Genomic DNA, 26980 nt, shown 5'->3' with positions numbered 1-26980 from the left:
TTTACTGGACACAATGTTCAGCTTATAAGTGATGCAAAAAAATGAAAAGTTAAGTTTGTAGTCTAGTCACACAATAATCAGATAGAAGCTATGGAATTCAATAAATGAGTGCCAGTTTTCTTAGGTTCGTTAACATTTCATTAATCTAAACTTTGTTTCACGTGCTTGCACTTTTTAGTTTATGCCAGCTACCCATACATGACCATTCCCTCTGTATGTTTTGCCTTCCTTTCTGGGGATTAATGTTAATTTTTCATTGAAAATGAAACTCATCTAAACAGTTCCATGTAAAAGAAAAATGTCAAATGTTTGTACATGACGAATGTGCTCCCAGGTAACTGTTTTCTTAAATCTAGTAGTGCTGAGGTTACATGGGGTAATGGGGACAGTTTTGATGAGTTCTGGTTTCTTTGAAGTAGAATTCACTGACTAAAGGTGTTCCCTTTCCAGGTTTTTCTCATTTCCTGAAATTATGTTTCCATCAAAAGTGGATCTCATCATACCCCCCCTTGCAAAAGAAGAAAAAGAAGAAGAAAAAAAAGTTTTTGCATCACCCCCTCCCCTTGTGGACATGGGGAGCTTGTACTCTGTACCATCCTTACTTAACTATAGTGACCTGAGGGTCAGTTTTGATGTATTCCATTCAAGAGTAGGGAAGGGATCCAGTTTCATGAATTCCATTTTAAATGAAAACGGAATTTGGTAAATTAAGATTCTCTTTTTTTCTTGCACTGATTTCCTTACTGTTCAGCAGACACCTCTGTTTGTGATCTAAGTGTTGAGTAAGGCCTAAGTGAAAAGTGACTTCTTCAAAGCTATTGAGCCACACTGTTTCTTGACCAACTATGCAATATAACCTCCAACTGCAGAAATGATATTCATGCATGTGTGGTGAAAATGGAATGCAAACTTGTGTAATTTCTATAGGAAATGCCCTGTTTATTATACAATCTCTGACTTAGTAGCCTGAAGACAGGATTCTCAGAGGAGAATGCTAGCCAGCTATAGGGAAAAACACTCCTTCAAATATATATCAGTGATTGGACTTCAAGGTTGTTAGGTAAGTCAGGGACCCACAACTTAGTAAGTTTCAGAAGTAAATAAGATATTTAAAAAGTCATGTTTGTAGCTGAGACTGTTCTTATAGACAGCGATATGGAATCAGTGAACTCTGTAATTCTAAATGAATGAAAGAAATCCAAAGAGTGCTTGAGTTAGGGGATGAATCAGATTAAAGGGAAAAAAGTAAAAGAAAGGAAGACTAACTTTAGAAAGTCATAATTCATTAGGAGTGATAGGCATGAAGGAGCAAGCAGAAGACAACTACAAGATGATACGTATGAGTAGATGACAAGAATTGGTGATCATTGTGAGATGATTATTTGGATTTGACCTGGACTACAGCAACTATGGTTAATGAAGTCTGGATGTCTCTGTGGAGAAAAGTAAATGAAGATAGTCTTACGTAGCTCAGGAGAAGTGTGTGACATTGCCTAAGGAGCAGGATCAAATGCCAGCAGTTCAAACGTCGACTTCCTTACGCCATTCTTTGCTCATGAATATTTCTTTCTATTCTACATATATCTTTTTCTAGCACCTGCATGTGTAGTTTCCACCTCAAATAATTTTAGAATTGATCGTATAAGCAGGTCTATAATTACATCTGATAATCTTTACTAGTGAAGGCTTGCATAATAGTAACAATCCATAATTTCTTTCTTATCCTCTATAGTACACTTTATTGTCTTCATGGCTCTTCTTTGACCTATCACTTTTTGTGATTTTTGTGGATGCAAAGTCATAAGATACCAGGGTTTGCAGACAGAAATAACAGCAATGTGGAAGAAAAATACCCAGACAGTTCCAATAGTAGTAGGAGCAGTGTGTCTTATAAAAAGGAATATACAATTGTATTTAAATATGTTACCAATCTGTGTAACCCTGTACGAACTGGAGAAGGAGACATTACTGGGCACATTGCAGATGCTGAGAAGACCACTTTTGGCTTACATCAAAGATCGAAAAAATACTAATTTCATGAACTTTAATTGTACTTTGACTTAGGAATGGGGTCCATTCCCATCATAGTATTAGAAACCCAAAAGATTTGGAGAAATAAAAAAAAAAGAGTGAAGGCTTACATCACTCTGTTTTCACCATTTTAAATGAATGAAATGAATGCCCTCATTAAAGCATAAAACACAATGGAAGGGGTATTCCTATGGTTCTGTTGAGGATGCATACAGAAAAAATCTGTTTAAGTAGGGGTGGCAAATAGAGCAGTGACCTGTTCAAAGTGATATACCTTAACACAAGGATTAGTGACCTCAGAGTTAGTTAAATAGTTAAGGTGGTACAGGAGGAAACAGTCCAATGTCAATAGTCAGTGCTTTTCTTTGTCACATATGTAAGTGAAACCTCAATGATTGTTTCCTTTGGTCTGTCATTTTCAACAAAATGGGTTTCCCTGAAAGCTTCTTTTTTGTGTGTGTTTGTAGGTGCGTTTGCGTTTGTAGGTGTGTGTGTGTGTGTGTGTGCATGTGTGTGTGTGTGTGTGTGTGTGTGTGTGTGTGTGTGTGTGTGTGTGTGTGTGTGTGTGTGTGTGTGTGTGTGTGTGTGTGTATACACGTCTCTGCTATGTGTCTGTCTCACTGTGTTTTTCTGTGTGAAAGTAGTTGGAAAAAATAATAAAATTGCATAAACAAAAATGGAAATGTGGAATAAAAGAAGAAAACTAAACACAAACACACACACACACACACACACACACACACACACACACACACACACACACACACACACACACACACACACACAGTTCTGCCACATATTAGTCAGTGTGTCATACCCACTGCTGACTATGCCACCTGGTAGGTGCTCCAGTGGCTGATTCATAACCAACAACCTTCACCCACAAATGGACAAGAAGGTGTTTGGCCATTTATTCCCATCCATTGGCTGACTCTTCTGATTCAAAAGCCTGTCATTCAGTTTTCAATCAAGACTCAAGTCTATTCAGGGTAGATAGTGTTCCAACTGCACTCACATTGCTGAATCCCAATGGCCAAATATCCAGACTTACACATGCAAAGTCTGGGAATGCCATTTCTTGAAAGGTTCCCTTTCCTTGTGGCATGGCCATCTTGGAGTTGGTATATAGAGGTCCATAGCATATGGAAGTGCCTGCCCCCAAACTGCTCAATATTTACCTTCAGAGTTATGGTTGGAGAAAACACTAATTAGGAAAAAGATCCCAAATTACAGATACTTTTTAAACAATTGTAGTATTAACTTAGATATTCTGAAAATAACTTTCACTCTTGGGGAGCTGCAGCAAAAGTATTAAAACATTGGGGTGTCCCTCCAAAATCTGAACAGTTAAGAGATATGCTTGTCTCTACATTGGGGGTGCATAGTGTGATGTTTGATATTTGTTATTCTCCTGTATGATCTGTCCTTTTTTGGGTCTTTTGGGACTCAGATTTCCAGAAGAAAACTTAACATGTCAAAATATATAAATCTAGAAAAGTGTAAAACAAACATTAAGTTAAAAGCCAAAGACTAAAACCAGATAAAAAACTTACATAAATAAAATAAACACTAAACAAAGAAGACTATCTAGAAAGTGTTTTAAAGGCTATGTGACAGCAAACATATACAGAAGTTATGCTAGTATATAATGTAAACACATGGACATGCACATACATGGACATACATAAATGAATGTATGCTGCAATTACCAACCACTTTCATGACAGAAGGCACACAACCTGTGTCATTGTGATCAAATTAATGAAAAAAATATCATGCAGTACAAGACCTTGCAGTCCCCACCCCATGGTCCTCAACTCTCAACTTTCTCTGCTTTTGCAGAATGTCCCCTGATTTTGCAGAATGTCCCCTGATTTTGCAGAATGTCCCCTGATTTTGCTTCATATTTTCCACCTTTCCTCAAAAATATTTGATTGGCTGTAAATCACTGGGAGATTGAAGTCAATTAGTCAATAAAACCAGATGTTATAGTTTTATACTTTTTATTGTTTAGGCAGGGCATTTTGATAGAAAACCTGTTATTCCTTTTTTTTCTTCTTAAACAAATTAGGGTCATATTTATGAATTTCCCCTGAGTTTGTCTTTTTCTTCTTTTTTTTTTTTTGTTGACTTTGTCCAGAATTCATCAGCAGGAAATTTAGAGATATGCAGTCTCTCTTTCATACTCGCTCATTCACTCTGTCACTGTTACAAATAGTAATATAAAATAAGTTTTCTAAACAGTATTGTAAAATGGTAGCATACTTCATATTCCTGATTAAAACTTGTCTTCATTTTTTGATGCCAGTACTTGACATGAATGAGCATGTTTGGGTTGTATTTTTTCCTTTGCATTGATGTTTGATGTTATTTATCCCATTCATTTTAAGTGTAAAATAGTTATTTAATTATTATGATTACTGCATGGACTGTGACAGAGTAAAACATTTTTTTCTTTAAATTATTGGTCTTCTCATCCTCTTCAGATTTTCTTTCTTAGTATGGTATTTATTGTTGTTGGATTTTGACTTTTGTCTTTTCTCTATGGTGTTTTGAGAAACTGCCTCTTTATGAATAATGTTAAAACTTATTTAATTTTATTTTATTAAATGTATAGTCTAAGATTATATTTACTAAAGAAAAAGCTGCAGTAATTTAAAATAAATACATAAATAGATAAATATGCAACTGAACTATTGTTTCCCTGAGAGTTTAATATAAATATATTAAGAAAGAAATATTTTCAGACAGTCTGAAGTTTGGATTTGTTTCAAATCACTAATGACATTGCAAAACAATATTTATAACTGTAAGTATTCATGCAATATGTTAATTTGAAGAAGTGAATGGGCAGCTTGCTAGGTAGTTGTATTTCACTGTGTAACTTACTAACTGATGTAAAATGTCATACCACACATTGGTAGGCTCTGTTTCCTCCTGTTCCACCTGCACTATAAACAGGTGTCTTCACAGCACAAGTTCCCAGCAGGGAAGATTCACCCTGGTCTGATCTGTCACATGCATGACCATTCACATTTCAAATCCACAGATATATTTTATTTATTGTAAAGAACAATGAGACCTTAACTGTACCAGAGTTTATTGCAAAAACAGCAGCACTGAAAATTCAAATGTTTGAGAGCAGACTTTATCATTTTTGTACTGGCAGTCTGACAACAATACTAGTTGCAAGGCCATGCCATCAAAACTGACATTAGACAGTAACAGAAAATACAAACATGATTTTTAAAATGCTTGTATGTTTTAGAAGGAAAATCAACTAGACGTAAGTACTTCTTTTCAGTAACAACATAGGGGAGAACTGCCATAATGGTTAAGGTCTTTTATATAAAGTATAGGGTTTGATTCTGACCTCTGGATATTGGGTAGTCCTGTAATAATCTGCAAACTCATAGCCTAGTTTTTACCTATGAAATAATGCTTTTTTAAGCAAAATACTTATAATTTAAACAATAGGCAACAGAAGACTGGGGGTCTCATTTTCTCAGTTCATAGTCTAACAACCTCCTGCACTAATCAGCCACACAGAAACCATGATAAATTAACAAACCTGTCCTATAATTTTCCAAAGAAAATGTGCAAATTGCTAAAAGTTAAGATAAGGTGTGGGATGATGATGTACAGGACAGAGACAAGAAAATAGCGAGAGCTGTATCTGCAAAAGAGTATGGTGATAAAGGGTAAGGGCCTATATAAAAGCTGAACAAAGTAACAACATAACTAAAAATCTGTTGTGAAATGCAAAAAAAGGGGAGACATGCACAGTGAAGATCATAAAACAATATAGAGAGAAATAGATGCGTCAGAAAAGCTACTGGTATACATCAGTAACAACGACGACTGTCTATCAGGTGGGCAACAGTAACAACAACCACTGTCTAAACGGCAAGAGAAGTCAAGGAATACCAGCAAAAATAGTTTGCAAGTAGCAAGAGCAACAGCAATATCTGCAGCAGTGAGATGTACTCAGTTGTATTTTTTAAACCTATCTGTCATTTATTTAGTTTGCAGATTATGTGAAGCTAAATTAAACCATATTACAGCAGGTATTGAAAGTTGAGGTAAATGTAGTCTCGATATTTCCATATATTTTCCTATCTGTGTGCATAAGTATGTAAGCACACAGATAGGAAGTCTATATGAAGTATAAGTATGTGCCTACTATTCATGGTGATACTTATATCAAGGAATCAAATGGCATTGTTGATATGTGCAGTTCTTGTCCTGTATGCCAGTCTTCAGCAGAGTGCTGTCCATGAGTAGGGTACATGGCCCACCCTGCCTGACCTCTTACAGATATGCAAAACACACACCACCGTGAAAACCCACAGCAAAAACTAATATTTTATAGACAGAGAAATAGAACATGGCTGGCACAACATATTTCTATCCCAAGGAATCTTATATTTATTGAATAAACTTCCTATGCATGCCAAGCAGTACTACACATGGTCTGCATTCAGTAATATTCTGAATGAATAGCCTGGAAATTATAAATCCTCTTTGGGGTATACAGCATGGTGCTTCTTGACCATGGAACTTAACTCACTCAACAGCGCTCAAGCTTAGCTGGCTATGGTTATGAATGGTCTTTTGAACTGCACGCCTAGTATATACCTATGAACTTATCACCCTAACATATAATCAGCAAGTATCTTACAAATGTGCATGCTGCATTTAGAATATATATGGGTCTATATCATATGTTCGAAGTTTTAAAACTTCGAATCACTAAAGGTCGAACTTTAAATGATCAAAGTTTTAAAACCTCGAATCATATAACGGAGATCGCCATGAAACTACAGTTTTGCATGGATAATGTCTGTTTACTTCTATTTTTATGTATAAATTTGTACTGGCTAATTCTAATTAAAAACAAAAAGGTCTGTCTAGTGTATAGGAATATACATGCAATAAAAGACATTAATTTCTTTTGATTTCATGACATTTCAACTGTAGCTGAAGGCATGTCTCTCAGCCTTATACTATAGAGAGAAAAGCTTTGACTGAAACATTTAATTGGCTAAAACAGTTACCAAAGTCCAAGATAAAAGAGTAGAGGACTGTAACTTTACTCATAAGTGTTACATAGCAGCAATAAGGTACAAGTAGAAGACAGAGTCCATATAACTCAAAGATGACTAGTTACTCCCTAGAAAATACCCTCTACCTCTTATCCTCTCACAGTTACTAAAGAATGGGTCCTCACTGCAGCCTCCAGAGCTAAACAAACTACAGCAATGAGCCCTGATAACATCCAGGGATGCCTCCTCTAGAGTTTTAAAAATGACCCCTCAGGCCCACTAAAATGTCTATTCAGCCACCGCCTCTAGACTGACTTTGTCTCTAGGAATGCAGGAATGTAATGGTCATTCCTCTACATAAAGGTGGACCATGAACAGACCCAGGGAACTACAAACCCACAAGCTGGACTAGTCTTGTATACAAGGCCATGGAAAAAGTTATTATGGATCTAAAAAAATACATAGGAAATCTTAAAATACTGGACCCATCCCAGTTTGGTTTCATTAAGGATAGGTCACGCCTACTAAACCCAGTGGACTACTTTGAGAAGGCCATTTGAGCCATGGATGATGCCCTTTGGGAAACAACTTGTACCCATGAATTACCACATAGGTGGCAGTACACTGAACAATGAAAGTGTGATAAGAGACTTAGGGACACAGGTGGACAGTGGTCTCACCTTCGATAACCACATTGCCAGAACAGTCAGGAAATTCTTCTATGTGGCACACCTCATCACTAAGGGCTTTTCATCTAGAAAAAAGGAGGTCATTGTCCCACTGTACACATCCCTCATTAGACCCATTATAGAATTCAACTCCCCATTTGGTATGTACCTCTCAAGACATCTGCAACAACGGGAAAGGCAGCAGAAATACCTCACTAAAAGAATCACAGGCCTAAAGCAGATCCCCTATGCTGACTGTCTAAAAAAACTCCAGGTATACTCTGTCGCATATCGTCTACTCAGAGGCAATCTCTGCTTAACATACAAGGCCATGTCAAACCCAGAGCTGTCGGGCATGCTACACAAAGAAATCCCAATCCGTCAGAGCCACATGCTCCAGGGATTGAGAGCCTCTTTGGCCCTCTTCAAAAGGAACTTTGATGACTAGATGGGAGATAGGAAATTCACCCCGGGCATCACGTCAGTCGCCTGCTAGACAGGGATCCAAGGAAGTAAATATTGTGGAAACAAATAGCCAGGGAATTGTTATGGCTAGGCTTGTATTGGCCCTAGGGCCGATAGCCTAGTACCAACCTATGAGCCTATGTACCAACCTATGAGCCTATACAGCTAAGAATAGCAATAATAATAATGGATTTATAGCATTGGAAATTCATGTATCTCATTTGTAGACAATCACACAGTTATCACTAGCCCGTGTTTGCTGGAATTATTTGACTGAAAGCCATTAATTAGTGCAAAAATAAGAAGGATCCTATTAAGAAGATGTTCTCTACCTAACTGCTTGAAGTAACTTGGCATAGAAGAAAGAGAAGGTCTATATAGGTCTTTCATCTGTTGAGACTATAGAGCCCTCTTCATGAATGTGAATGGCTGTTGATTATTTATTTATATTTATTTATTGAGATTTGATTACCAGGAAAGTCTGATGGGGTAGGAGTCCAGTTTCAGTAGAGGCCTCTGAGAGAAAAGCTCAAAGTATTACAAAACATTTTAAGAACAATAATTTTACCATCTTTTAAAATAATACAAAAAAAAAAAACTACTGTTTAAATAAGTATACCAAATTAGACCTAATATAAAAACATTGGTTAAGAATTGATACAAGTTATATGACAATGATTTAATAGTTAGTGAACTTTTATCCCGTTTATACAGAAATTAAAGGTAAGTTGGTATAAGACAAACAGGAACTGCAATACGAAGTATGAAAAAAGCAGGCTTATGGTATATTTAGACAGAAAGCCAGGTGAGAGAAATTGATAGCAGTAAGGAAGTGAGTGAAGGAGAGAGTTAGCAGATGTAAGGTTTGAATAGCTATTTGTTCACATTTAGGGCTAGAGTTTATCCGGGTCTTAACTTTCCTTTATAATTCTTGTGTTATTTTAGCATTACCTGAGAACTTCTGCATGTAACTTGTTAAGCAGAGTGTGCCGCAATGAATGTGAAAAAGATATTCTGTATCCTGAAAAAATGACAAAATAATTATTTGGTATTAGGTAGACTAGTGTTTATAACTCTTTTCTCTTCTCCATCCCTAGAGTGATGTCATAACCAGCATCTCCCAAAGTTGCTGGATATTGTCCATACTGTCATTTTAAAAAAGGACACATTTTATGTAGTAGTTGGATAAGGCATATTTCAAAACAAGTGTATCGATCTCTTAAATGACAGGTGGCCCTTTTTTTGGGAGTACAGATTTTACTGGACATATGAAGATTATAGCTTTTGTCTAGGTCAAGGAACTGACGACAAAACATAGAGCAATAAATCTGCTTAATTCATTTAAATGTGACAAGGTTTGAAACCTATTTATTCATAAATGATCTAGACATCCTTTGTAACCATGAGTGGATGCAGCCTTCAGACAGTAGAGAAGGTAGCTAGAAAATTGTGAATAGCTTCCCTAAGACAGTATTTTTCTTGTCCATCAAAAATTAAAGTGAAATATTAAAAGATGATTGAAAGGTACACCTTATGAGTATTGTTATCAACAGAAACAGCACAAGGGAATTTGTTAATTGAAACCATTATGGTTTGCCACCTTTGAAGAAGCACTGCAAAATATTAACAGGTGAAGTTTTACTTCTGGGCAGGTGCAAACTTTACACGACAGATGATCTGATGTAGAAAATGATCCATATTACAAAGAACAAAATCAGATAAATGTCTGTTCTCTGCGCATAGCTAGCTCAGTCATGAGCTTACAGAAAGTAAAATACCTGAAAACAGTTTTAAAAGAAACTAGTTTTACTAAACCTAATTTGTAAATCCCAGAGAACAAACGTAAGAGAAACTAGTTTCCATGCCTTGTCATACAGTTTGCCATTAAAAAATATACTGTTAAGCAAAGGCAGTATTCTCTGCTGAGTCTTTTAGTGAAGTACCATCAACCGCTTTGATTTTGAATAATACTGCACCTTCATCAGAAATATGACAATGACAAAGACACAAAGGAAGAACCAAACTAGATTCAGACTATGCTAGTCACTTTCAACTTGAAATTTCTATGGCATGTTGGGGCAGCTGCAGTGGTGCAGAGTTTAGCATTGTCACTTCACAGGAACAGGTTCTCTGGTTCGATTTTCAGCTGGGGTGCCTTCTGTGCAGAGTCTGCATGACCTCCCTGTGGTCATGTAGGTTTCCTTCGGGTGCTCAGGTTTCCACCCACATTCCAAAGATATGCAGTAGGTGGACTGGATACTCTGAATTGGCCGTATGTGCAAGTGTGTGAGTGAGTGAGTGGTACGCGTGAACTTACAGCAGCAGGGCTAGTCACCCGGTGTGTAAACCTTGGCTTGAGATGGTTGTCACTGTTGAAGTGACACCCTGACCTCATGAGCAAAATAGGATAAAGGGGTTGAGGATGGATGGATTTCTGTGGCATGTTGCTAGCTCACATTTAAGTGTTTAATCTTCATCCCATATCTATGTATCCATGGTGAACTAAACATCTGGCACCATGCTAGAGCCATTCCAAGGTTTAGAATCACACACTGGTAGAGGATGATGCTCTGTCCATTAACAGAAAAATATAATGACCACAGTGGGGATGACACCTACAGTAGGCATTTAGGCTGGACTCACTAAATGTGTGTAGTAAGCGTTCATAAACACTGCTCAGCAAACAAGAGGAAACAAAGAATGGGACACCGTTGAATTAAAAAAAACTAGAGGAGAGTTGTTTGAAGAGAAAACTGTGTAAAATGTAGGTGCATGTAATATTGCAACAGTGAAGCAAAGTTTATATACTTTCTGGTAGAAGATTATAAAAGAAGTTATCAGTTAGACTTATAAACGTCTTCACTTGTTACTTTCTGAAATGCATAGATGTTCATCTTTTACTTTTGTTTCTCTAACCTCCTTGTCATCATTTCTCTTCTTCATCTCTCACCAACCATCTTAACACTTTTGTTTCACATCTCTCTCCTTGATGCACACATGCATTAAATTAATTCATTCCGCCACCTACTCTATATCACTTAAGGAGCTCCAATGTTTCTTCTATGTCATTTTTAGCCATCGTTAAGTTGAGCAATTTCTTTCATCTTTTATTTTTAGTCCTTTTCTTTCCATTTTCTAAACCCTTGTCATCATCATTATTCTGCCTCATCTCGAACTCCTAACTACATAAGGGTGGGAGGATGGCATAATGGTTAAGGTGTTTACCTTACAAACAAAAGGTGCAGGGTTTGATTCTCACATGGGGTAACTGGCTAGGCTTAAAGTGGTCCACAAGGACAGTTAGCCTAGTACTAATCTATGAACCTATAACTATATTTTCTTATATTTGTTCAAACAGGCAAACCAAAAGGTACTAAACATAAAAATAATCTCCAGCCAAGTGAGGTAAAGCCACAAGAACACCAGTTTAAAAAGCATTTTCATTCCAAAAATAAAGGAAATGGTGCCATAGAGTATTCCCCAAAATGACTGTTCATTGAGCTGGCTTCTCTTCCACCATTAACCACCTTAATGTTCCATGTTTTCACTTTCATTGTACCTCCTCTGTACCTGTGCTCTGTTGTTTAACAATATAACTCCTCTTTTCTGCAGTTTTAGTATAACCTTTCCACAAAACCAGATCCTCCCCTCTTTAACACTTCAAGGAAAAAATCAGTAAAGCTAACAATACATTTTTTACCATGTGCGCATTGTGCTGCAATGCATACATGAATGCGAACAGTTTTAGATTCAGTAAATGTCTTGTAGCAGCTTGCAAGCACATGCAAATAAAACTTCCATGCAATGCAAATTTTGGGTTTAGTAGCTGAATATCATGCAAATTAGCCAGGTGGAGCGATCCAACAAACCATAATACATCTGCGTAGACTCCGTGTCCATATCAGTGGAGTACTTGGAAATTTTCCATGTACAGGAGTCTACACTGGAAAAAGGGGTTGTAAAAGTTCACAAATATGGACATAATTCCCCCAAAAGGTAAGATCACATACATAAATGCACAAAACATACTTTGTAGATATTTGAAAACAGCAGGGATTATGTGAAATTAATTTTTTTTTTATTTTTTAAATTTCTGCATGTTAGCACTATGCTCCACATTGTGCAAACATGGTTAACATAAAAATATAATAAAAATTTGTAAAATAACACTTATAATGTACTTCAGACAAATGTACTGTAAGACCTTTTGTCAGGTCTGTACAATGGTGCATTTGTACTGTTTCCCAGCTTACACACCTATGAACCATGCAGTTTCCAGGTTGTCAGCAGAAATATTATGCACAAAGGGATTAATGCCCTGGATTTGTTGAATCGCTAAAAGGAGCATCCATGTCCACATATCCACTTCATGTAGGCTCCTACACAGTGTTTATATTGTCACTGGATGTGGATGACATCAGGGGGTGTGTCATGTTACTTTTAGGATACTTTTTTGTGCGCAGTACACCACTTGCTGCAAACAGTTTAGGTGTGACCTAGCATGGTCGTGCAGTCAGACCACCCACGTCCCAGTCATGATGTAGTCAGCTGTAAATGGAAACTGGATATATTCAATTAATAATATACAGTTTTGTATCAGCTATGCTGCACAACACTGTGCACAGAGCAGCACTGCACAATAATGTAGGGCCTTTAAATCATGTCAGTTATATCCTAAGCAGGTGAACTACATCATAATTACCCAAATACCACATGGTGGACCTATACCACAACTGTATAAAGTATGCAAACACCCTACATTCAGATTTCCTCAATACTCTGAACCATTGGAGTAGAGACTTGGAAATTTTAACTCAGATAATGCTAGTGGCTGCTGCAGCTATTCTACATCTGTATGTGCTAGAGGCTGAAGTCAGTGCTGCTGGTGCTGCTGACAACAGCCTTAGGCCAAGGAGGAGAAGAGTCTTCAGGCCCAGGGTAGCCTTCCAGAAGCTACATAAACTGTAGATTGTAGAGCACTACAGGGTGGACATGTGATATATTACAAGAATTCAGTGAGCTCTGCTGCCCTCAACTCAGAGCCAGAGCTAACAGAGGGGAACCCATCCCAGTAGAAACTAAGGTATGTGTAACCCTTAGGATACTAGCTACAGGTACTTTTCAAAGACCAACTGTGGACATGATGGTGGTGTCACAGGCATTTGCATCCAGGATACTCCACCAATTCCTGGATGGTATGCTCCCACATGCCAGTGAGCACATATCTTTCCCCTTTCCCCTGAGGTGAGGGCCAGCAATATGCAACACTTCTGCCATGTAGCACACTACCCTGAAGTACTTGGTGCAATAGATTGCACTCATGTACACATTAAGGCACCACCTGGTGAGTGGGGTAGAATCTACTTTAACCACAAGAGATTCCACTCCATCAACTTCCAAGTCCTGTGAAATGCCCAGGGGAATATCATGAATGAGTGTGCTGGCAATCCTGGGAGTTATGACTCCCATATCTGGCACACATTACAGTTGTACCAGCTGTTTGCTAGCGGGGACATTCCAAGGGGCCATTTACTGGGGGATGTTGGCTATGCCCTGGAACTATGGATGATGACACCCATTACAAATGAACACACACACCCATGGAAGAATGCCATAATGAGACACACACACACACAAACTAGGAATATCATAGAGCTTGTGTCTATGCTTCTGAAGTCACAGTTGTGGTGCCTCTTTATATCTGGTGGAGCCCTGCAGTATACTCCAGGCACATGTGCACAGATATTCTCAGCATGTGCTGTGCTACACAGTCTGATCCTGTGGAAACAGCTGCAGCAGGTTCAGCAAAGGGAAGGGATATGCAGCCCCCCCCATCATTATCTAGATCACCACAGTCACAGGAGGACTCTGAGGAGGAATCCCCTGCTGATGTCCCTGTAGCTATATATAGGCATGCTCTGTACACCCTGGCTTTGGCTAATAGACAATGCATAGTACATTCACTGACAACCTAGGGACTATCACCTTACTCCTGTTCACATACATATATTAAAATTGATGCCAGCCAACTCACACATCCTGTACCTATCCATGTATTGGCTGTATACTGCTTGCATCACACCGAGTCAGCCCTAAATTACAGTTGTGTCAACTGCTGCATTTGTAAGGTAAGTCCGTAACCTACACAGCAGTCTAGTGTATTATTATGATATATCTTTGTAGCTATGGACCTGGTACATTATGCAAGTAACTATAGTGGGCTATTTGGACAGAAATTACATCCACATCAGACTACAGACATCCATTCCACTATCATGTCTCCATTTGTAATCTGGCCTCATGCATGGAATATTCATGCAGTCTTACTGCAAAAGATTACTGGTGCATCATTTAAGGGAGATGTTAGAAAGTAAGGTTAAATGACAGTCAGACTAGTGTGTATCCTAGCAGGACACGGGTTTTTGTTCCTCCACCCCTGAAAACAGCAGTGTCTCCCTGTAACTGTCATAACAGTAACTCCTCTATGCTATATGAGCACAGTTAGTATACCACACAGTCTCAGGACAGTAATGTAGAATTTGATCTTACATTGTAAGTGTTAGGTAACTGAGGAATTGCATATATATATTTATGCAGGTGATAGTGTGATGAATGATCCCCTTTCTGTCAAGCAGCTTCTGTGGGCAAAGGACTGCAGTGGTTAACTTGTATGATGGTGTTTAGGGCTTTAATCCCAAGATATTGAGATATTTTGCATGTGAAGTAATAATAAGTTGTGTTTTACAGATTGTGACGCTGTATGTGCTATACTATTAATATCTTTCACACATGAATAAACATTTGCTCACTGCGCCACATATCTAAGACCTATTTAAAAAGTCTTGCCAATTTGTGCGAAAAGCAGCAGTGCAGAAACAGGTTCAGAGGTCACACCGTGTGACACACACACAATCCCGGCCTGGTGTACAGCTAGTCGTGGACTGGAGTCAGTGTATGGAACAGTAAGTCTCAGATGTAAGCAATGCACCTCCCATCTGCACACTGTTTAGCAATGCACAAACAATCCAAAAATGCCACTGTGGATGCCAATACAGTTAGTTAACCAGAGTGCAAATCCATTGTTCCTCGCACAATTTATATACCTGTCTATATATAAATATACACCTGTCTCTATCTTTGTATATATATATATATATATATATATATATATATATATATATATATATATATATCTATCTTTGTATTAAATATATATATATATATATATATATGGATCTAAGTTTCAAAATTTCGAAGACCATTTGACCAAGACCATATGATCAAAATTTTGAAACTTCGAAATAAAAATAAAAAACACAAAAACATGTTATACTTATACTTATCTTTTTTGCAGGGGCTTGTCCCCTGCACCCCCCACATCCCCTGCCACTTAAATATGCCAAATCCGAGATCGCACTGCAAAGTGTTTGTAGTTATAAAACTTTGACCATACGGTCTCCGCCATATGGTCTTCAAATTTTTGAAAATTTGATAAACTGTAGTAGATCCATATATATATATATATATATATATATAGAGAGAGAGAGAGAGACAGAGATGTGTGTGTGTGTGGATGTGGAATCTTTATTTACGTGTATTCCTAACTCCATTGGCCTCGAAATGCTTAGGAAATTGTTAATAAATGACAACAACATGGAAGTAATTAAGGCTGACTTAATATGTTTTCTATTGGAAGTAGTCCTGGACAATAATGTATTTTTATTTGACAACAAATATTACAAGCAAAATACAGGAATAGCTATGGGAACAAGTTGTGCAAATACATATGCCAACTTAATTATGGTTTCCTGGGAACAACAAAATCTTGTCAACAATAATCAAGTGCTTTTCTTTAAAAGGTTCGTTGATGACCTCTTCATTGTCCTAGAAGGCAATGAAGAAAGCTGTATAAACTTGATTAATGAACTAAATGCTACAAATGAGTTTTTAAAATTTACAGCTAATTATTCAAATATAACAATAAACTTTCTTGATGTCAACATATATAAGGAGGGTAATACCTTAAAAACCAAAATATATAGAAAGCCCTGTCACAGATTCGCGTTTCTGCATCATGACAGTATGCATAACTCAAGGCTATTTACAAACATTATTAAGGGACAAGCCATGAGGCTGTCACGACTATGTTGTGATGATACAATCTTTGAAGATGAACTTAGAAAGCTTAAACAAAGTTTTTTAAATAGAAGTTATACACATGAAGAAATTGACAGTGTATATGAAAAAATGGATGAATTGAGAACTATTAGAGCCAAACCATTTTTTTCATCTAATAACACTTTTAATAGAAGGATGAATGATACTAAATGGGATAATAACCCATCGATAGTGATACCATATTGTGCCAATATTAGTAGGATACATAAGATAGTGAACAATAATTGGCACATTCTATTAGTGGATGATGAGACACATAAATTAGTTGGAAATGAACCTACATTCATTTACAAAAATTGTAAAACTCTAAAACAGTCTCTTTGTTATCCAAATAAACGACAGAATCCATATGAGAGTTTGCATAACACTTTTCTAGGGACCAGGAAATGCGGGAAATGTATATACTGTAAATATGTTGATGAATCGAGGTTCTATAAACACCCTGATACAGGATATTTGTGGCAGCTTAGAACGCAGGGAGATTGTAATAGCAGAAATATTGTCTATATTGCCCACTGTACAACATGTTTCTGCTATTATGTGGGCAAGACAAATAGATCCCTGCGAGAAAGAATTAGGGACCATATCTATAGCATCAATAGAAAAGAAGAATATAATGCTATAGCTAAGCATGTGTTGCAAAATGGCCCTACCCATATGTTTTTGTTTCAGATTCTGCACGTTCAACCACCTAGTCTACGGATAGGTAACATTGTTAATGATACTGAACATGCAGAACTTAAATGGATTCTGCGGTTGGGTGCCCATAGAGGAAGGGGCCTAAATGATACAGTTTCTATAAAGCCCGCTTTGAACTCTAGGAAAATAAAATAAAACTATAATATAACTGCTAATAAGCATGTTTATTATTACTTTTAGTTTTGTTAATAGTCACTTATATATGCATTTTTATAAAGCAATTGTTATTTAATTGTGAATTTTTACTATAAGAACTTTTATTAGTTTTAGCTTAATTGGATAATTAGTAATTTGTGAGAAGGTAATGTTTGTATTTAAAGGGATGTGTTTTTTGTAACAGTATCGTCTGAGGAAGCGGATAGTGAAGCCCATGAAAGCGCTTACGATTACTTCTGCAATAAATTGTGATTCTTTTTTACTGCACGTGTTTTGGAATTTGTATTTCGCTAAGGACCTGAATTATATATTACTTGGATATTTTTACTGCCTCTTGGGTTTGTGTTTTTCTACATATATATATATATATATATATATATATATATATATATATATATATATATATAAAATGTCTGTGTGTGAATGCCTGAATTGCCCTACATAATCAAATCATGGAGAGTAAAGCTGCACTGTGACACATATAATGTTGGACAAAGGACCACAAGTTAGGGCTGTACTTTAAATAATGCACTTACAAAATGTGGAAGTGCATAGAACAACATGTGTTGCATTTGGAGGACTATTGGGGCATCTGATGTTCAGATTTCTGGCAGTCTTCTCCCACATCATATGTAAATGATACCACATTTGACACCAACCCACAAGTTAGTGTGAAATACACATAAATATGAGTCAAACTTGTTTACTTGCTGCAGACATCTGGACATTGGAGAGTTGTAGTGCCCTACTGTTCCAGACCACATGTCTCTCTAAGACTGCATGTAGAAACCTTGGAAATGTATTGCACAGCATATGAATATGTACATATATTGTGAAGCCATATGTTTGTATGTACGGCAGCAACAATACCCACATTCACTACAGCCCCCTGTGTCTGCTGGTTTTCACCACACATACATCAACAGCTGAACAAGTTGGTTAATGTATTATGTTATGTGCTCATTCATTGACAGGGCAAGTTAAGTTTTGCCACAGGCTCACCCATCCAAATGCAAAGAGACATATATGCCCAAAACTGGTACTGTTGTCACATAGCTAGGCTCGAAAATAGTTTTATGACTGCTAGGTTACTAGCTGCAGATGATAGTAAGAAGCAATGTGACTCTCCAGGCCTCTCAAGCTGTTCAACACAGGGATTGTTTGTGTCCTCTAGAATTAGTTCACCTCCATTTATAAAGTGGACTTCAGCGGTGGCATGTGTGTTAAGTACTGTGATCTGTAGAATGTAAGACTAGATAAGGAGGAGTTCTAATCTCACTCCAGTCCTTTTGGTGTGTGTGTGTGTTTGTGTGTGTGTGTGTGTGTGTGTGTGTGTGTGTGTGTGTGTGTGTGTGTGTGTGTGTGTGTGTGTGTGTGTGTGTGTTTATCACCCCAAAGAGCAAGTGTGAATCCCAAACTGCCATGATTTTGCACTATTTTGGGCTTTGTAGGTGATGCAGGCGTCCAAACGTTTGTCTGCCACAAGGACTGCTGATATCATCTAGCATAAGATTACCTAAAGCCATATTAATGTCAAAGTTGAGCCATGGTGTGTGCATTAAGTACTGTGATTTGTGTAAAACTAGATAGGTAGGGGGTCTAATCTCACTCCAGCCCACTTGGTGTGAGTGAGTGTGTGTGTGTGTGTGTGTGTGTGTGTATGTGTGTGTGTGTGTGTGTGTGTGTGTGTGTGTGTGTATGTATGTATGCATCTCCCTACAAACAACTGTGAATCCCAAACTAGCATGGTTTTGCACTGTTTTGGGCCTTGCAGGTGATGCAGGCCTCCAAACACTTGTCCTCCAGAAGGCCTGCTGATGCCATCTACCATAAGCTTACCTAAAGTCATATTAATGTTAGACTTCAGGTGTGGGGCATGCTTTACATACTGTGATTTGTAGTGTGTAAAACTAGATAGGTAGGGGTTGTAGTCTCACTCTAGTCTACTTGTTGTGTACATGTATATGTGCATCTCCATATAGAACAATTGTGAATGCCAAACTGACATGGTTTTACACTGTTTTAGGCCAAGTGTGAATCCCAGACTGGCATGGTTTTGCACTCTTTTGAGCCTTGCAGGTGATGCAGGCCCCTAAACTCTTGTCCTCCACAAGGCCTGCTGAAGTCATCTACCATAGGATTACCTAAAGCCAAATTAATGTCAGACTTGAGTAGTGGTGCATGCAATACATTGTGCATTCTGTAGTCTGTAAACTTAGGTAGGGGCTGTCACTGCAGCCAACTTGGTGTGTATGTGCTGTACAATGTTATTTAAATGTAGATAGTGGTACTATTGTTACTGCAGCCAACTTGGTGTGTTTGGATATTAGACCATTTTACATCAGTCTATGGGATCATAGCATCATAGGAAGTTACTAGGTTAATGGCCCTAGGGCCCTTACAAACCTAGACAAGTTCCTAACCTTATTTCCATGATCAGCACTTATTTCCCTTGTCCTAGAGGTACACAGGTGGAACCCCCACTGTGAATTTATGGTCAGGCATCCAGTCATCCAGATTGCATTTGACGAGGGCCAATGAGGTACTTTGTTTGACATGAAGTGGGAGTCTGTTCCAAATGTGTGGTAACCTCTGGGAGACGAATCTGTCACTCCAGTAGATCTTATTAATGTTAAATATCAGGTTAACGTCTTTAGAGCGAATAACATGTGTACCATTTGACATACGGATATGCAGCATTTCTATTAAAGCAGGGTCTGAGATTGCCTTGTATGCAAGGCAGAGATCATCTTTGAGTAGTCTGTATGAAACAGATTCAAGTGACAATGATTTCAGATGATTCCCTTAGCACAGATGCTGATGACCTTGAGTTTATCTTATGAGGAACCTTCATAGTCTCTCCAATTGTTGCAGGTGCTTAGAAGGGTACATACCAAAAGGGGAGGTGTACTCAGTTATTAGCCTGATGAGGGAGGAGTACATGGAGGTTATAATTCCTTTTTTTCTGGAGACAACGCCTTTACTGATGAGATGAGCAAGATAGAATGCTCTTCTTACCACTGTGGAGACATGCTGATCAAAGGTAAAATAGCTGTCAACCTCTGTGCCCAGGTGTCTCACCACTGAGTGCATATTTAAGGTATTGCTATTGATGTGGTAGTTAGCAGGAACATTGCTTTTATCAGAAGAAATGATAATACATTTTTTTGCATTAAGTATAAGGCCATGTCTTTGGCACCATTCATTTTTTGTGTAAGACCCTCTTGTAAGATGTTGACATCATTTGGAGATTCTATGACCACTCCTAGTTTACAGTCATCAGCAAACTTTGTCAGCCACAGACCTTTAGTTTTTGCACATTTTTTGGAGAAATAGTGTCCAAACAGTAGAGGTCCCAGGACTGAACCATGTGGAACACCACTGGTTACAAGTCTGCTGTTGGAGGTTGATTTCCCCTATTTTGACTATATGAGTTCTATCAGTGAGGCAGTTAGTGACCCATCTAGTGATATAAGGGTTGATGCCTAGTTGGGTGAGTTTGTCAATGATACCTGACCCGGGGATATTGTCAAACAACTTGGCTAAGTCCAGGTAGGCTGTATGCATAGATTTCTCCTCAGCCAGGGCCTTTGAGACTATCTCAAAAAAGTCCACCGGGTTTAACAGCCATGATCTCCCTTTGACAAATCCAAACTGAATAGGGTCATGTGTTTCAAGATTACTTATATCTTTGTTGATAGGTCCATGATGATTCACTCCATGGCCTTGAAGATAAGGCTAGTCAGGATAATAGGTCTATAGTTTCTGGGGTCCGTGGATGCACCACCTTTGTGCAAGGGAATAACAATGGCTGTTTTCCATTCAGCTGGGATGAAGACAGCGCTTAGACTATGAAAAGACTACCCAATGGTGTTGCAAATTCATGTTGGAGCCTATGTAGGACACAGCCTGGGATGTTATCAGGTCCCATAGATGCTGTGTTTTGACCTTAGAAAGGGCATTTATGACCTGCTCTTTAGAGATACAAGGTAGGAGACAAGTGGTCGGGATGTCATGGGGAACATATGGCCAACAGGTTAGATATGTTAACAGGATCAGTATATGTTGTATCATTAGCTACCAGTTCATAACAAATCTGGGCCTTTCCTTTTAAGTTACTGATGTAACTATAGAATGCCTTGTGATTGTCCTTTGTTGAGGAAGCTAATTTGGACTCATAGTTTTCTTTGGAGGACTTCACAACATGTCTTATTTGCTTGATTTAACCTGAGGAGGGAGTGTTTCCATTTTAGGAGGGCTCCCTCCATCTTACTCTTACACAGCAATTTCCTCCTCTTATTGTAAAGCCTGTTAATAGCACTTGTCCACCAGGCAGGTTTGCTCTTCCATGAGGAGCTTGTTTTGGTCCTATCAGGTACAGCTGGGCCATTGCAGTTATACAGGTGTTTGTATAAAGCACTGGTGTAGAATTCAGCATAGTTGCCAGTTCCATCTGAGCGGGGAGGTGCAGTAAAGCTATTTATACCATCCAGTAAGAGGTTATAATCTGCTTTAGAGAAATTTTTTTTAGTGTAGCTGTTGCTAGTGGGGGTCAGGTGTGATAGTTACTTTGAATGAGACCGATTTGTGGTCACATCTCACCAGGCAGGATCTCACAGTGGGGGTGCTTCAGTGGTCCCCCATATTGGTAAGCAACAGCTCCAGGATGTTGGCTCCTTTTATGGGGGTGTCAACCAGCTGGTCCAGGCCATTAGAGTTAATGAAGTCGAGGAACCTTTAGGCAAATGAGTTTGGGCATCAGTAATTTGCCAAGTCAGCGATGGGTAGTTAAAGTAATCTAAAACCATTGTTTTCAGATATATCTTGATAGAATCAAGTAGAATCAAATAAGCAGAGTGGGTGTCCTGATTCATGGAAGGGGTCCTGTACCTGACAATGACTTGAATAGGTGCCCTACCAACAGTTAATTGCACCTGAAGTGTCTCCAGGGAATCATACTGTTTAAGCAGTCTGGATGTGCATTTATCTTTAACGAATATTGATACACCTCTTTCTTTAGTTTTCATGCCTTCAGTTTGAGGTCTGAATGTGTGGAAGGAGGTGTAACCCATTATGGCTGGGGTGCTCTCCACAGCCTTGCACCAGGTCTCTGTGACTGCAGAAATGTCTGCATCTTCCAAAGTGAGGACAGCTTCCAGTGAGCGCAGTTTTGTGTTGAAATTCCTAGCATTTAGCAGCATAACCTCAAGGTTGTTTTTAGATCGAATTTTCCATTGTGAATTTTTGTGCTTGAGACACTGCCTAAAAAAGGCACTGTGGGGTTGACAAGAGCCTTAGCCAGTAGCCAAAAGTCCGTGGGTGAAAGATGATGACCATCTCTGGCAAAGCATTGAGGTTTGTCGATCATGTCATCCCAGGCTGACAGATGGTGGATCCCCTTAGAATGACACTTGAAGCTAAGACAATTGTTGGTCAGTCATTTTCTGTTTGTACTGAGGCATTATCCTGTAATAGTCATGGTGGTGCAGTGGTAACATTGTCACCTCACAGCAAGAGGTTCTCCCATTAGATTCTCGGCTGGAGCGCCTTCTGTGTGGAGTCTGCATGTCCTCCCCGCATTTGAGTGGCATTCGAAAGAAATGCAATAATGGGTGTGCCTTCATTGAAGGTTAGGCTTTGGGCTGGCACCTTGGCACTGTAAAAATCTACTGCCAATCATTAGCGGACCTGAGTTCCGCTGTGGCGACCCCTAACTGGGAAAAGCCAAAAGAAGAACATTGAGGCATCATCCTTTGCGAAGGTAAATTGCTGCTTAAAGCTAAGGACATACCTGCCCTGAGACACTTAGTCTGAAAGCTCAGTCATGTCTGTCTTCATACAGTCCAGAGGCATGTGTCAAGTCCTTCACACCAGCATGGACTATGACAGAGTCATAACAGTACCTGCTGTGGAGAAACTTGAGTGCATATGTGATATGGCATATCTTGGCACCTGACATAGCTGACTGTAACCTTTTTCTTATCCAGACTGGTGAAAGGGACATCAGTGTGTCTCACAATGGAATCACCTATGACTAATATGTTTGATTTTGTGTTTTGCCATAGGGATTTGACTGGTGAGACACTGGTGTGTGAACTATTGTGTATAATGTGCTCTACAGAGGAAGTATTATGTTAGCGTGCTTGTGTTCATGTTTGGGAGGTCTCTAATGTTTAGATATGTTTCTGGTAAGGACCTCCACATATGTAGGTATGTGTGATGTGGGTTTAGGTGAAGTAGGAGGTGAGGTCTGCATGCTGGCAACCCACTCATTGTCTGACTGGTGTGTGAGAGAGTATGGATTCAAGATTCTTAATATAGTTAATCTCTCTCACTGTGGGTTTGTGTGGACTAGGAGTACAGGGTTGGGGATACTATCCACATCTCTATAACAGACACTGCTAATGCCATTAGCAATAGATTATTGCTTGTGGTGTATACATCACAACAGGCCATGGCTAGGCAGTGGCCTGTCAGATGCGTACATGTAATATGTTATTAAGTTTATTGTGTCATTCTAAGGTAAAACAGTACCTGACAGTGTTGTATAACATGGTGGATTGAATACACTGAGCCATAATCCTGTTATTAGGCATGGTCGCAATAGCATACCTATAAATGTGACAATGTACAACTCCAGCAAAGCAAGGGTCATGCTGCTTCACCCTTGGGGTTCACAGCCTCAGACGCACTCTCTGTAGGCACTCTTTGCATTGAAGATATGGATGTCTGTGCATGCACAGAAAACTTGTTCAACTTTGCAGTAAGTACTTTGGTCTTGCAAGGCTGCAATGCCCATCAAACAACCAGACAGCAAATAGATGTGTGAACTAATGTGGGACTAAAGTTTTGTGTTTTGGGAACTTAAATGTACAGTATGACATACCTAGGGCATGCTGGAGGGACAGTAGCATCTCCCAAAGGTGGCCACTCCTCTGCAGTAGGCCTCACATCCATGTATGCTGTTGAATGGGAGGCTGCATGAATTGCTGTGAAACTGTTACCTAACATGGATCACTGCTGCTGTGGACCTTGCTAGACCATCCTTGGACATCTATGTCACCTGACATTGAACATTTATATTGTGATGCAGCAGCTATGCTCCTAATCACTATCAGGTCAGTACCCTAGTCAAATCCTAGGACCCTTGGAACCCAAGGCATAATGCATGGAAAACTAAATCAATTGGTTTGGTTGCTATTCAAGGCATTTACCTGGAAAAGGCTACAACAAGCCTACAGACCATTGCACCATCTGGGACAAGGGTATGGATCAACAAACAGGCTGTGGCCTGCTTCTTATCCTGGGACTGGTGCATTTGATGATTGGTAACGTTTTGCTTCTGGTGAGAGGAAATGAAATGGAGCATTGTATCCCAGCAGAGTGAGGCCATGATGAGACCAGCAGTAGTGATAGCCAAGCAGTAGCCAATCATGCGACTCCCCTCTTTTCAGCTGTCTTCACAAGGTAATTCTATGTTTTCAGTAAGCACTGCTTGATTTGTTTCTAACATCAGAATAACTGCCTAACCACTCCATCCTGAACTTTTTCAGGGTGTACATACTAGTTTCCCCTCCAGTGTTTGGCAGTGCTCTGTACAGACTCCGACATCTTGAATGATATTTTTCCTGGGAAAGCATGATGGAACTTACTGCAGTACTAAGTTGCACACAGGACAACTAGCCTGCAGTGACAAGTACTGTCCCCATACTTCCAAAACAGATACTCGAGACATTGATTGATATTCTCAAAACAACTGTTTAATCAATAAAATAGGGTCTGTTGCCATGGACATGAACTTTTCCACTGTGACTTTTACCAGCTTGGTAGATATGGGTATTCTGAGACAATGTTGAAATCTCTTCATGTTTGCTGACAACCAGTTCATTCTCAAACAAACTGATAAGGTATGTAAAAGATGTATTTACACATTGTCACTGGAGGCAAAGCTCTCACATGACAGTACTCCTAATGTCAATAAGGTAGTCAATGGTACACACACTGCACCCATCACACACAAAACAAAGGAGATGTTGAAGCATTGAAATGTAACCTTCATAAATCACAAAGACCTCGTATACAAAGTACAGATAGGAAATACCCTCAGCAGCCCCAAATGCACTCTATAAAAACAGCACACATATCAACACATAGAGCTACATCTCATGGAGGCTCAGTTTATAAGCCCATAAGGCAAGATAACACACAATCCAACATTCTAGTCATTGCAGACACCATTGTGAGACACACTGATGTCCCTCTCACTAAGCTGAGAAAGGAGAAAGGTACAGTCACTTGCTTATCAGGTGCTAAGATCCACCACATTATATACGCACTCATGTCATTGGACTACAAGTAACACAAACCCATCATGTCAGAGCTGCAACTATATTAACAGCCTGGAATACATGCTCTCTCACACACCAGTCAGTACATATGACAATGAGCAGCTTGTCACCATGCACACCTCACCTGCCACTTCACCCAAACCCACATTGCACATACCTACATATGCAGAGGTCTTCACCAGAAACATACATAAACACCGGAGCCCTCACAAACACAAGCATAAGCATGCTGTACATAATACATCCTCTGCAGAACACAACACACATAATAGTTCTCACACCAGTGTCTCACCTGTCAAGCCCTTAAGGCAAAACCCTAAAATAAATATTAGTCATAAGTGATTCCATTGTGGGACACAGATGTCCCTCTCACCAGGCTAGATAATGAGAAGGTCACAGTCAGTTGTTTTTCAGGTGCCAGGATTCGCCATGTCACACATGCACTCACATATTCCAAAACAAGTACTGTTGTGACTCTCATAGTCTTATGTTGGTGTGAATGACTTGAGATGTACCACTCTGGACTACATGAAAAGAGACATGACTGACTCTTGGACTATGTGCCTCAGGCCAGTATGTCCCTAGCCTTAAGCAGCATTTTGCCTTCACCTAGGATGTTGCCTCAATACAAACAGAAAATGATTGAATTCAAAAATTACCTTTGTTTCTGGTGTCATTCTAAAGTAATACAGTATCTGTCAGCCTGGGATGACATGATTGACAGACTTCGATGCCTTGCCAGAGGTGGTCTTCATCCATTACCCCTGGGATTTCGGCTACTGGCCAAGGCTCATGCCACCCCCATAGTGCCCTTTTTAGGCAATGTCTCAAGGACAAAATTCCAGATATGAAGACTCCATATAAAAACAACCTCAAGCTTATGCTGCTAAATATTAGGTGCTGTAAAATGAAACTGCACTCACTGGAAGCTGTCTTCTCCTTGGAAGATGCAGACATCTGTGCATTCACAGAGATCTGGTTCAAGGCTGTGAAGAGCACTGCAGCCATACCAGGTTACACCTCCTTCCACATGTTCAGACCACCAACTGAAGGTGTGAAAACTAAAGGAGGTGGTGCATCAATATTCATTACAGATAAATACACCTCCAGACTGGTTAAACAGTAGGGTTCCCTGGAGATAATTCAGGTTTAATTAACTGTTGGTAGGACACTTATTCAAATCATTGCCAGCTACAGGACACTGTCTGTGAATCAGGACAACAGCTCTGCCCATCTGTATCTAGTTGAGTCTATCAAGATACATCTGAACACCCTGGCTTTGGGCAACTTTAATTACCCATCCATTGATGGGTAAATTACTGGTGCTGTAACTCAATTGCCCAAACGTTCCTCGACTATGCTAACTCCAATGCACTGGACCTGCTGGTTG

Source organism: Protopterus annectens, chromosome 14.part0, assembly GCF_019279795.1.
Source record: "Protopterus annectens isolate FY-2018-M chromosome 14.part0, PAN1.0, whole genome shotgun sequence".
Lineage (NCBI taxonomy): Eukaryota > Metazoa > Chordata > Ceratodontiformes > Protopteridae > Protopterus > Protopterus annectens.
Note: the sequence above shows the minus strand (reverse complement) of the source record.